This window comes from Triturus cristatus, chromosome 1_1, assembly GCF_964204655.1.
Source record: "Triturus cristatus chromosome 1_1, aTriCri1.1, whole genome shotgun sequence".
Taxonomy (NCBI): domain Eukaryota; kingdom Metazoa; phylum Chordata; class Amphibia; order Caudata; family Salamandridae; genus Triturus; species Triturus cristatus.
The window spans coordinates 141,357,101-141,370,032 of NC_140579.1; the positions used below are offsets into that span (position 1 = coordinate 141,357,101).

Below are 12,932 nucleotides of genomic sequence, written 5' to 3' on the forward strand. Positions count from 1 at the left end.
AAGCTCGCTCATTTCGTTACTCTTCGGCAAACCTGTTTCCGCACAGTGCCTAGACGCCCCAGGGCATTTGAGCGCTATATACATTTTAAAATCAATCAAAATCGAATCAAATCAGGGTCCGTGGTGGTCCGCTAAGCCAGCAGAACCCTTCACCTGTCACAGTCCTCTGGGTTTCAGCTCAGAAAGCCCCCTAGCACTGCTCCCCCTGTTTACGATGTAAACTTAGACCTCTGCCCTGAAAGAAAGACACAGCCACATGTGGAACACACCTTTATTAGAATTTTAATTTCACAGATTCAAAAATATTTACACTTTGTCAATATCCTCGACCTATCCCACCAAACCTCAAGGAAGGATGACTTGTAAAGATGGCGTCACCGGGCCCGAGAAGCCACAACACACACTTCAGACCCCGACCTTAGATTTCCACTTTTAGCACACGGCTGCTAGCGCCAAGCGTGAGCCATCAACCTGGATTCCAGGCGCAGTGCAGGCGCCCGGCGCAGAAGCAGGGGAGCATCAGGAGAGCAGGGTGGCAGCCGTGCCAAGGGGAGAGGCACTCAGGTGACCCTGTATGAGGAAGCAAAGGACACGGGTCATTATTCAAAGTGGATGCAAAGCGCGTCACAGAAACTGCACCTGTGCAGACACCACACCTGAGATGTGCCCACGGCTCGTGCAAACAGGCTGGAGACTGAAGCTGCCCTTTTCAACCGTCTGCCTTTAGCAATGATTTATTGGTAATCATTACATAAACATAAAATAACATGTGTATTTGTAGCAAGGACACATCTACCAAGAAGGGTATCTTGGCGCTGAATTACAGATGTTTATGGTTACCCAACTCAATGGTACTCATTTTATCGACCTCAGAAGGATGAAATGATGAGTAGACAAACCCGTGATTTGAACCTGTCAAACACAGGCCCCTATGGTGGACGCATTAGTACAGGAAGCCACCAGACCCGGCAATACAACATATTTGGAGTTTTCTCTCCTCCCCATTCACAATGCCGGTCCCTGCAGTTTCTGTGTGGCTGATGTCGATCACCAGCATGGAAAGTTGCACATTTACACGTGTCACTGCCTTGCACACTCTGGGGCAGGTTTATTCTTTTGAGCACAACGAAGTAGCCAAATTTACTGTAGTACACAAGGAGGGTGGTGGGGGGACGTAGCGCAGAGAATGCCCTGCTGTGCCCTACCTCTGTGCTGGGGCAAATACAGGCAGTCCAGTGCTGTGCACAACCTTGCATCATGGTGCAGGGGTGTGTGCGGGCATCACCAGTCTTTAAACCTAGACAAATCCTTACATATACCCTCAGTGGTCGAAGTGGGGGAAAAAGTAGGGAAACTTTGGGCGGTGAATCAGAGGGCGGGCATAACCCGTGGATTGGGTCAGTGAGCGGAGTCAGAGGTGTGGTAGGAAGAGCAAAATATCCCAATTTTTAGTATTTGTTTCCCATTTCACTAACCAGTTACAACTTATTACGTTATTTAATTTAACCAATGGATACACATGTTTATTGAAGGTTTAATATGAGTTATTGACATTAAAATACATTCAGAAAGTGGGATATGTTTCCAATCACAGAATGTTCCAAATATCCTTAAAAGTGGAATCGCAAGCCATTTGTCCCCCAGCCATGGAGTTTCTGTCATCAGCACTTCTCCTCAATTTTTCCACGAGAGCAGTTCAAACATGAATGGCAAAATATTCTAGTTTGCAAATGTTTCCTCATAATTATGGCTCTGCCATATTTGCCACATAATACATCTGCTGCATAATCTGACATTTTTTAAATAATAAATTGTTTTTAGCTCAAACGGATCAAAAGTTACTGAAAATTGTGACTTGTGCTGCTGTGAAGTGGAGGGCCCTTAGCAAAGGTTGACTGGTCGCCTTTCTCATTGCTGCAGTTCTATGTTACACCGGTACTAATAAGAAAAAACCTTTGCAGAGACTGTTAGCATGTGTAAAAAAGTATCAGAAAATGTCCAGCACCACTAATACCAGTGTAAGGTGTCAGAGCACTTTACATCATACATATTGAACAGAGACAATCAATCATACGTGTGTAAATCTCCATATAGGAAATGTTACATAAGACCAAGGACTACAAGGTGTAGGAGTCACATGACAATCATACTAGTAGGCAGCATAGTTTAATAGTGATTGGTCTGGAGAAACAAAAACTCAGAATTTAAAACTTAATACTATGGTTGGGGGTTCTCTTTAATAATCAGAAATGATTTCTACCCAAATTAACCGTTTTTTGCAACATTAGGATAATCAAAGACTGCGGGGAAAAAAACCACAACGCTCTAATGTATACCTTGCAGTTTGCATGCAGCTCTTACATGACAGTTAATAGCTCACTGTTCTATGTTAGGATTTTAACTTATTAACTACAAGTAACAATAGGGTCTCTCTGACAAAAGCAGTAACCCACTGACCTATTTACATTATGTGCACTTTGTGATCTGCATGGTACATGTTATTAGCAGCAGGCACATTAACCCTCTGCACTTCCTTCCCATGAGTCAAAACATCCACTAGACGAAACACCATCTCTCTTTACTAAGAACATTAATCACTGGAGTTATCATGACATTTTTATTGTTGCTGAAAATTGTTGGAGGCCAGGAAGGAGGCAGCAAGTGCTTTTAAAACCATATTATATTTGCAAACACGTTGCCCCCACCAGCCATGGTCCGTGCAGGTAACAGTGGTGGGGTGGTGGGCCGGGTAAGGGGGGATTTCGAGGGACGATGCTGAGGGAAAATTAATTATTTATTTAATTTTGCCTCTGCATAGTCCCTTGAAATCCCCCCTTACCCGGCCCCTCTGCCCCACCGCTGTTACCTGCACGGACCATGGCTGGTCAGCGCCTGGTGCAGTCGCACTGCCCTAGAGCCACCCTGCTCAAGGGTCCTGTGACCTCAGTTACAGAGTCACTGTCACTCTATGGTGTTCTGTTTCATAGGCCTGCCTGCAAGACTGGAGGTGAACTTCAGAATGAATTGTAGCAGACTGGCCTTCAAGGTTAACCCACACTTGCCACTGCTAGGGTCCACCTGCTGGTGCTAAGACACCAGGGCTTTTAAGATCTTGCGGCGCCTTCTAAGGTCTAGCATAGGAATGTGCTCCCTCAGGGGGAGTGGTCTGGTGGACTGGTCATGAAGACTGAACCTGGTTCCCCAGTTCCCAATTCAGCAGCTCTGACCATTGTGCTACATCCTCTCCCTCACTGAACGCCATACTGCTCCACTGAGAGAAACTTGCACTGCACTGACCCGCCATAAACACCTGGGTGTGACTCAATTCAAATTACGCACTAGACAAGAGCAATATGCTGCCTAAAAAGAAAAATTAACAACATCTTAGAAAAAGCAAACACTCATAGGGAATGCGAGGTTAAGTAAAGCATATGAAATGTAAGCAGGAAGAACACGGTTGCCTTTTTCCTTTTACACTCATTATTCAGAAATTAGTGAGTGCTTTTGCCTGAAAAGTTCAGGCCATGACTACAAGGGCCAGAAGGGACCCGCTTCAATGCCCATTGATTATATGCTTTCAAACCGTAAGCAGGATGGTTTAAAAAGACCACGTGTGTGAACACACAGCCACTGTACACATGTTTTCCAATTCACCCATCAAGCAGGTATTTCAGTACCTCCAGGAATACTGCACTTTCCCACCCAGGGAAAACAATGTCGTTCAAAGAGAGACGAGAAAACAAAAGTAGCACTTCACTGGCAAACATTGTAAAGTGGCGCTAATGTGCTTAGGTGTGAATAAATCAATCTGGCCACCTTACAACCACTCTGCCTTATTTAGTTAGTTACTTTTCATATTTTGAATGGTTTATTTCTCTCCGCCCCGAGGCTGCACTTAGAAATTGAAAAAATGTCAGAAAAAGATGATGTTTTCAACAAAAGTGTTTTTTTTTTTATCCATTTCACAGGGGAGCAAATAAATGAAAGGAGGAAAGAGAAGGTTATACCTGTTTCTTAAAATCTCGGTTTTCACTAAATGAGGAGGAGCGAGACGGGAAGAGGGGGAAGTAAGAGAGGGGACTGCTGCCAGCGGCAGGAGAACTGGACACGAAGGAAAAGCCAGAGTCCTTTTCCTTCTCTGCTCGTTCCACCCGTCCCCAAAAGCCGAGCCTTAACCATCGGCCATGGCGATTTCTGCCTTGCAGGAGAAATGTTTAAAATAAGAAAGTAGGGGAATGGACTCTATGAAATTAAAGAAGTAGGAGCACGCCGTGCCCTGCCGATCCCACCCACTTCGACCACTGTATACCCTACACTGAATGTGTGCTGCACCGTTGGTTGCAATAACACGATTTCTCCTTTTAGTACCTGCTTCAAGGAAGCATTATGGTTTGGTTTCAGATGCAAAGCGAGGACTGGCCCTCTCAGATCTGGCTTTGCATCAAAAGCTATAGGGGCCAGTACTGAGCCACCGACGTTACACATAAGTAACACCTCCTTGCCCCAAAATGGTTCTAAGCGCTATTTGTGCTGAGACAAGAGCACCTGGCCGGGGCAAAATACCCTTAGGGCTGGAAAGGAAATAGCCTTCCACAGGGCTTTAAGTGGGATGAAAAAACTAGGGGGGGGGGGTGTCTCTCAAAGGGGCGTGGCCAATGCAGTTAAAGGTGTGGCTTAAAATACATAAGATAAAAATCTGTGCTTACCAGTGTGTGTCATGTGTGCAGTTGAAATCAGGAAGTCTGCACATATATGTGTGTGTGTGTGTGTGTGTGTATGTGCATGTGTGTGTCGCTCCCACTGCCCTTCACACACACACACTTCTAAGGGGTGTCCCTGAGGCTGTCTTGCATTTTTAGGTCATTCCTAGTTTCCCAGTGTGTCAATGAAATGTGTGCATGCCTGTGCATGTCACTTCCCCTGCCCCTTACACACACACACACACACTTCTAACAGGTGTTCCTGTAGTTTCTGGCAATTCCTGGTGTCCACCAGTGTGTGTCAATGACATGAGGCAGTCTGCACACATGTATGAGTGTGTGTGCGTCACTTCCCCTACCCCTTGCATACACACTTTTAGTGGTTGTCCGTGCGGCTGCCTTGTCCTCTTGCACATTCACTGTGCTCAGTTTGTGTGGTTGAAATTAGGATGTCTGCACATGTATGTGAGCGTCGCTCCTCTGCCTCCTTGCACACTCTGAGTTAGTGGGGCCCTTGCAGCTGCCTTGTACTGTTTTACATTCACTGTGTCCGACCAGTGTATGTCAATTAAATGAGGAGGCAGCACACTCATGCGTTTGTGTATCGCTCCCTTGTGCACACATGCATGTGCATTTCGCTCCCTTGCGCACACATGCATGAGTATCGCTCCCTTGCGCATACACACATGAGCGTATCGCCCCCGTTCACACACATGCATGATCGTATTGTTCCCTTGCGCACACATGCTTGTGTGTATCCCTCCCTTGCACACACATGGATGTGTGTATCACTCCCTTGTGCACACATGCCTTGCACACACATGCATGATCGTATCGCTCCCTTGCGCACACATGCATGTGCGTATCACTCACTTGCGCACACATGCATGTCCATAACACTCCCTTGTGCACATATGCATGCGTGTATCGCTCCCTTGCACACACATGCATGAGCGTATCACCCCCGTTCACACACATGCATGATCGTATCGCACCCTTGCACACACATGCAAGTGTGTATCCCTCCCTTGCACACACATAGATGTGTGCATCGCTCCCTTGCGCACACATGCCTTGCACACACATGCATGATCGTATTGCTTCCTTGCGCACACATGCATGTGCATATCGCTCCCTTGTGCACACATGCATGTGCGTATCGCTCCCTTGCGCACACATGCATGTGCTTATCGCTCCCTTGCGCACACATTCATGAGCGTATGGCCCGTTCACTCACATGCATGATCATATCGCTCCCTTGCGCACACATGCATGTGCATATCGCTCCCTTGCGCACCCATGCATGTGCATATCGCTCCCTTGCGCACACATGCATTAGCGTATCACCCCCGTTCACACACATGCATGATCATATCGCTCCCTTGCGCACACATGCATGTGCATATTGCTCCCTTGCGCACACATGCATGTGCGTATCGCTCCCTTGTGCACACATGCATGAATGTATCGCCCCCGTTCACTTGTATGCATGATCGTATTGCTCCTTGTGCACACATACATGAGTGTATCGCCCCCGTTCACACACATGCATGATCGTATCGCTCCCTTGTGCACACATGCATGTGCGTATCGCTCCCTTGCGCACACATGCATGTGCGTATCGCTCCCTTGCGCACACATGCATGAATGCATCGCCCCCGTTCACACACATGCATGATCGTATCCCCCCGTTCACACACAAGCATGATCATATCGCTCCCTTGCGCACACATGCATGTGTGTATCGCTCCCTTGCGCACACATGCATGTTCGTTTCACTCCCTTGCGCACACATGCATATGCATGAGGCTCCCTTGCACACACATGCATATGTGTATTGTTCCCTTGCGCACACATGCATGTGCATATTGCTCCCTTGCACACACATGGATGTATCGCTCCCTTGTGCACACATGCCTTGTACACACATGCATGATCGTATCACTCCCTTGCGCACACATGCATGTGCATATCGCTCCCTTGTGCACACATGCATGTGCGTATCGCTCCCTTGCGCGCACACACGTGTGTATCGCTCCCTTGTGCGCATGTGCACATCACTCCCTTGCGCACACATGCATGTGCGTATCGCTCCCTTGTGCACACATGCATATGTGTATCACTCCCTTGCACACACTGCCATATGGGATGCCTCTGCAGCTGCCTTATTTTTTTTTTTGTAAATAAGCAACAATGGTTCTGTGGGACTTATTTTTTGTGTATATACACACAACCCAAGCCTCTTTCCAAGTTTTCATACCATTTTGCTCTGTTTATTCTTAAATGAACATTAAATGTCAGCAAAGTCAATGAAAGTGCAAACGGGGCAGTGCTCAAAAGGTGCCGTAGAGAGAGGTCTTGTATATGTACACAAAAAAAGAGTCCCACGGAACCGCTGTTGTTTATTTACAGCTGGTACTCCCGTTCTGATATTGGGTATAAGGATACACCCTATTTCCTTGCACAATCATTGTGTCTACCAGTGTGTCTTTGGAACCCGAAGGTCTGCACATGTCGCTCCCCCACTTTCTTGCAAACACTGTTTTAGTGGGTGTCCCTGCAGCGACTGACGTAAGGAACTGGCGTGAGCCTCAAGCTCTCCTTGTATTACTTTTTGATTCCACATATTTGCAAACCTTGACACTGTGTGGCTATTTCTAATGCTCCCAGAATGCTCCTTGGCAGGGACGGAGCTTGGTCAGTAAGACTGGGGGTGCGAGCTTCAGATTTTGCGACAATCACGCTGGCATATCATGTTAATTATTATATGAGAAACAGCGCATGAGGGGGTCTTAAGGGCCAGAGGAAAGTGAAATGAGTACAGATTGTGAGGGGGACTGAAAACAGTATTTTTTAAAATAACCATGTTTTAAAACCTTCAAAACAGAGACGAGCGCGTATGTGTGTGTTTTTGTCTGAATGAGTATTTAAAAATCCCAGGTGAAATCCGACTGCCACCTTATCATACTCGATTGACTGAAAGCTCCTGTACACAACTATTTATTAAATAATATATTTATGCGGGCGGGGGGGGGGGGGGGGGGGTGTTAAAGCCCAAACAGATTTTTAAAAAAACTGAATATAGAGGCAGGAAGGAAATAAAAGCAGTGCTTTTTAGGTATGGCTTGACATCGCAGCTAGATACAGAACTATTGTTAATATCCTTACAGTGGCCTTTGGTTCCACCCAGTACAGTATTTTCCTCTCACCTCATGTTATTGGCTCAATGCTGTAACACCCCACTTCCTTTGGGGCGCTTGCATTGCATCGTAGCAAGGAATATGAAATCTACTTGAAACAGGTTCAAAGAGATATAGGATCTGTATATTATATGCAATATTCTTTAAAAAAAATAATTTACATAGTCCATTTCTTTTTACCCAAATTAATCTGTTTTAACTCTTGTTAACCTTTGCATTTATGTGGTAATCGGGAAGCAGCAGTCATGTATTTGACCTTCTATTGTGTCCATTGAATTGCGTATTTTGCACAGCCCAAACCCATACCCCTATCGTTTCGGGGTTTTAGCTTGCATATTGCATCTTACTATCTTAATTGACAGTTTTTAGTCACTTTTTTTTTATTATACTGTATTGAGAAGTATGATTTTTTTTCTTTTAACATGTACACTTTGATGATCTATGTTTTCAAATTAGATCGAATAAAGTTTATGGAATGAAATGACTATTTCCCATCTCAGAAGTACACTGAATCATCACACCTTAAACTGTTTCTATCACAGACAGAGAAATCTAGCATTCTTTCTGTTTTATCTGTAACTCCAGCACACTTTTGTACTGTTTTAGCCAGGGCTGAAATTGCAGGCCAGACATGTTAGCTTTGCCAATGCTTGTTTCATCTGTCCCGAGAGGACGGAGCCCTGTTTTCTTTTTCATCTACGTGTAGAAGGAGATTAACAGGATTATGGCCTTGTACCTCACCAGTACCCGTGAGGTAGGCGCACACCTACACAAGGTGACAAGGTCACACCGCTTGAAATAAACCCCTCAAAGGACAGGGTCCTTTCATCTCGGAGAGAAGCTACCTCTGTCATTAGTCAAATGTTGTAAAACTGCACCTGCTAACGCCTGGAGCCGACGGCCACAGCCCCAATCCCGCCTGCTGAGCTATAGTGCACTAGAGCCCCTCCCTTCATGAAAATGCAGCTTCAAGGCGCTTCTCCTTGTCAGTGGGATGACGAAACGTCCAGCTCGGTTCGAAAACAACAGCTCACCTGCAAGCAACATCTACAAGATAAGTGTAGAAAAGCAGGGACCGCCTTCAAAATAAAATATATATACAAAAAAAAATGGAAACTTAAAGTGAGAAGGCTTCAGAGAGTCTAGCTAAAGATTGACAATGCCATTGGTCCAGGGCACCTCTAGGGCCTCATCCAATCAAATGTGTTTGATACATGCCGGTATCTGAAAGATCCAATCAGACCGATTCTGGGCAAAGCCAGCAGCAATATGTAGAAAGCACTGGCAAAGGCAATTAATGGGCTGGCCTTGGCAAGCTTGTTTCATGGCTAATTTTTTATTTCAAGCATAAGCCACAAAAATAAAATTGAAAAAAGAAAACATGTCACTGTTTAAATGCTGTGTGCGTGCAATAATAACATTCCATTTAAAAGAAAACAACCTTTGCATACAATTTTAAATGAATTGTTGGGTGCTTCCCAGCGGATAGATACACTGATAAAGGTATAGAAGCCCTTTTTAGTTTTAATAAACATCATATGAAAATATGTTTCTTATTGGGGCAAAGATAAGGTACTCGTGACTCTGAATTATTGCAACCTGACAAAAAACGTTTGAACACACAAGGATAATATAAAACATAAAAATTAGTGAGGAACGATAAAAGAAAAGCGTGAAAGTGTAAAGTATGGGCCAATTAGCCCTTTACACTGAAGTGTACTTGTTTTTAGGTGAATGTGCAAATGCGAGCATGAAAAAATCCCGTCAGTCACAATGCAAGAGAGCGAGTGGCTGAAGCGGACTGTCCCAATGCCCCTCTATGTATGTGCATGAATTACTTATATGACGCTGGCGACCCAGCTAAAGCAATCGCTGTGCAAGAGAGCCAGTGGCTGAAGCGGACTGGCCCAATGCCCCTCTATGTATGTGCATGAATTATTTACATGACGCTGGCGACCCAGCTAAAGCAATCAGTGCCAGGGAGCCAGTGGCTGAGGTAGACTGGCCCAATGCCCCTCTATGTATGTGTATGAATTACTTACATGACGCTGGCGACCCAGCTAAAGCAATCGCAGTGCAAGAGAGCCAGTGGCTGAAGCGGACTGGCCCAATGCCCCTCTATGTATGAGCAGGAATTACTTACATGACGCTGGCGACCCAGCTAAAGCAATCAGTGCCAGGGAGCCAGTGGCTGAGGTGGACTGGCCCAATGCCCCTCTATGTATGAGCATGAATTATTTACATGACGCTGGCGACCCAGCTAAAGCAATCAGTGCCAGGGAGCCCATGGCTGAAGCGGACTAGGCCAATGCCCCTCTATGTATGTGTATGAATTACTTACATGACGCTGGTGACCCAGCTAAAGCAATCACAGTGCCAGTGGGCCAGTGGCTGAAGTGGACTGGTCCAATGCCCCTCTATGTATGTGTATGAATTACTTACATGACGCTAGTGACCCAGCTAAAGCAATCACAGTGCCAGGGAGCCAGTGGCTGAAGCGGACTGGCCCAATGCCCCTCTATGTATGTGCATGGATTATCGGACTGGTCCAATGCCCCTCTATGCATGTGTATGAATTATTTACATGACGCTGGTGACACAGCTAAAGCATTCAGTGCAAGAGAGCCCCTGGCTGAAGGGAACTGGCCCTATGCCTCCATGTTATTGGTTATGAATTATTTACATGACGCTGGCGACCCAACTAAAGCAATCTCCTGGCACGGCCTAAATAGCACAAAAATTGACTCTGACAAGGCACTGGAGAGTCCATCTGTCTGTAAACTGTGGACAGTCGTGTTTTAATGCACTGCTTAATGCATCACTGACACAAATGCTCACAATTCAGTCAAGTAAAACAACTGATGCATAATCAGTTGAAGACATTTGTCCGAGATTACCCGATGTGGTTAAGTGGAGAAGCTGAGAATGTGAAGTCTCAATGGTACTCAGTAGATTACTTAGGTCTAGGGCTGCAAAGAAAAGTCTTAGTTTATTTCATGTAGAATTGTGAAAAGATAAATGAATGCATATTATACACGTTCCATATACCACAGTGGTTCACAAGACCCTTCCTTATACAGTAAGGTAATACCGAGCAATTCACAAGACCCTTCCTTATACACTAAGGTATACCGAGCAATTCACAAGACCGTTTCTTATACATGAAGAAATGATCAAGCAATTCACAGGACCGTTCCTTATACACCAAGGTAAGGTCGAGCAATTCACAAGACCCTTTCTTATACACCAAGGTAAGGTCGAGCAATTCACAAGACCCTTTCTTATACACCAAGGTAAGGTCGGGCAATTCACAAGACCCTTTCTTATACACCAAGGTAAGGTCGAGCAATTCACAATACTCTTTCTTATGCACTAAGATAAGACCGAGCAATTCACAAGACCCTTCCTTATACACCAAGGTAACACCGAGCAATTCACAATACTCTTTCTTATGCACTAAGATAAGACCGAGCAATTCACAAGACCCTTCCTTATACACTAAGGTATACCGAGCAATTCACAAGACCGTTTCTTATACATGAAGAAATGATCAAGCAATTCACAAGACCCTTTCTTATACACCAAGGTAAGGTCGGGCAATTCACAAGACCCTTTCTTATACACCAAGGTAAGGTCGAGCAATTCACAATACTCTTTCTTATGCACTAAGGTAAGGTTGAGCAATTCACAGGATCCCTCCTTATACTCTATGGTAATACCGAGCAAGTCACTGGTCCCTTCCATATAAACTAAGGTACGACGGAGGGATTCACAGGTCCCTTCCTTATACACCAAGGTAAGATGGAAGCAATTCACAAGACTCCTTCTCAAACACTAAGGTAAGATGGAGGAATTCACAAGACCCTATCTTATACACTAAGATAAGATCAAACAATTAACTGGACCCTTCCTTATACACGAAGGTACGACAAAAGCAAATCGCAAGACCCTTTCATATACACTAAGGTAAGACAGGACCAGTTCACAAGACCCTTTCATATACACTAAGAGAGCAATTCACCAGACCCGTCCTTATACACTAAGGTAAGACCAGAGCAATTCACAAGACCCTTTCTTATGCATGAAGGTAAGACGGGACCAATTGACAAGACCCTTCCTTATGCATGAAGGTAAGACGGGACCAATTCACAAGACCCTTCCTTATGCATGAAGGTAAGACGGGACCAATTGACAAGACCCTTCCTTATACACTAAGGTAAGATGGGACCAATTCAAAAGACCCTTCGTTATACTCTATGGTAATGCTGAGTCATTCACAAGACCCTTCATTATACACTAAGGCAAGACAGGATCAATTCACAAGACCCTTCCTGATACTCTATGGTAATGCTGAGTCATTCACAATACCCTTCTTTATACATTAGGTTAAGACGGTGTTTACTGAAGGCTTTTGCGATTTACTCTAGGGTAATCCAAATAATTCACTAGACTCCTTATACACTTAGGTAAGACAAAAGCAATTCACATGAACCTTCCTTATACACTAAGGTAATGGGGAGTAATTCACAAGACTCCTCCTTATATACTAATGTATGACAGATCAATTCACAAGACCCTACCTTATACACTAAGGTAAGACGGGAGCAATTCACAAGATCCCTTCCTTATACACTAAGGTAAGACGGGAGCAATTCACAAGACCCTTCCTTATACACTAAGGTAAGACGGGAGAAATTCACAAGATCCCTTCCTTATACACTAAGGTAAGACGGGAGCAATTCACAAGACCCTTCCTTATACACTATGGTAAGACGGGAGCAATTCACAAGACCCTTCCTTATACACTAAGGTAAGATAGGATCAATTCACAAGACCTTTCCTTACACATTAAGGTAAGATGGGAGCCATTCACAAGACCCTTCCTTATACTCTATGGTAATGCTGAGTCATTCACAAAACCCTTCTTAATACGTTAGGTTAAGACGGTGTTTACTGAACGGTTTTGCGATTTACTCTAAGGTAAGCCAAATCATTCACAACTCCTAATACACTAAGGTATGACAAGAGCAAT

General features: G+C 44.8%; 1 protein-coding gene across 1 annotated transcript in view; it reads right to left on the reverse strand.

Annotated features, from left to right (window-relative positions):
- Positions 1-257: 257 nt before the first annotated feature.
- The window catches only part of TAPBP (TAP binding protein), a 139,512-nt gene continuing 126,837 nt past the window's right edge, over positions 258-12,932 (reverse strand). Inside the window, exon 9 of the mRNA XM_085622136.1 lies at positions 258-570. The gene's annotated coding sequence lies outside the window, so the exon portion shown is untranslated. The remainder of the gene's footprint in view (positions 571-12,932) is intronic.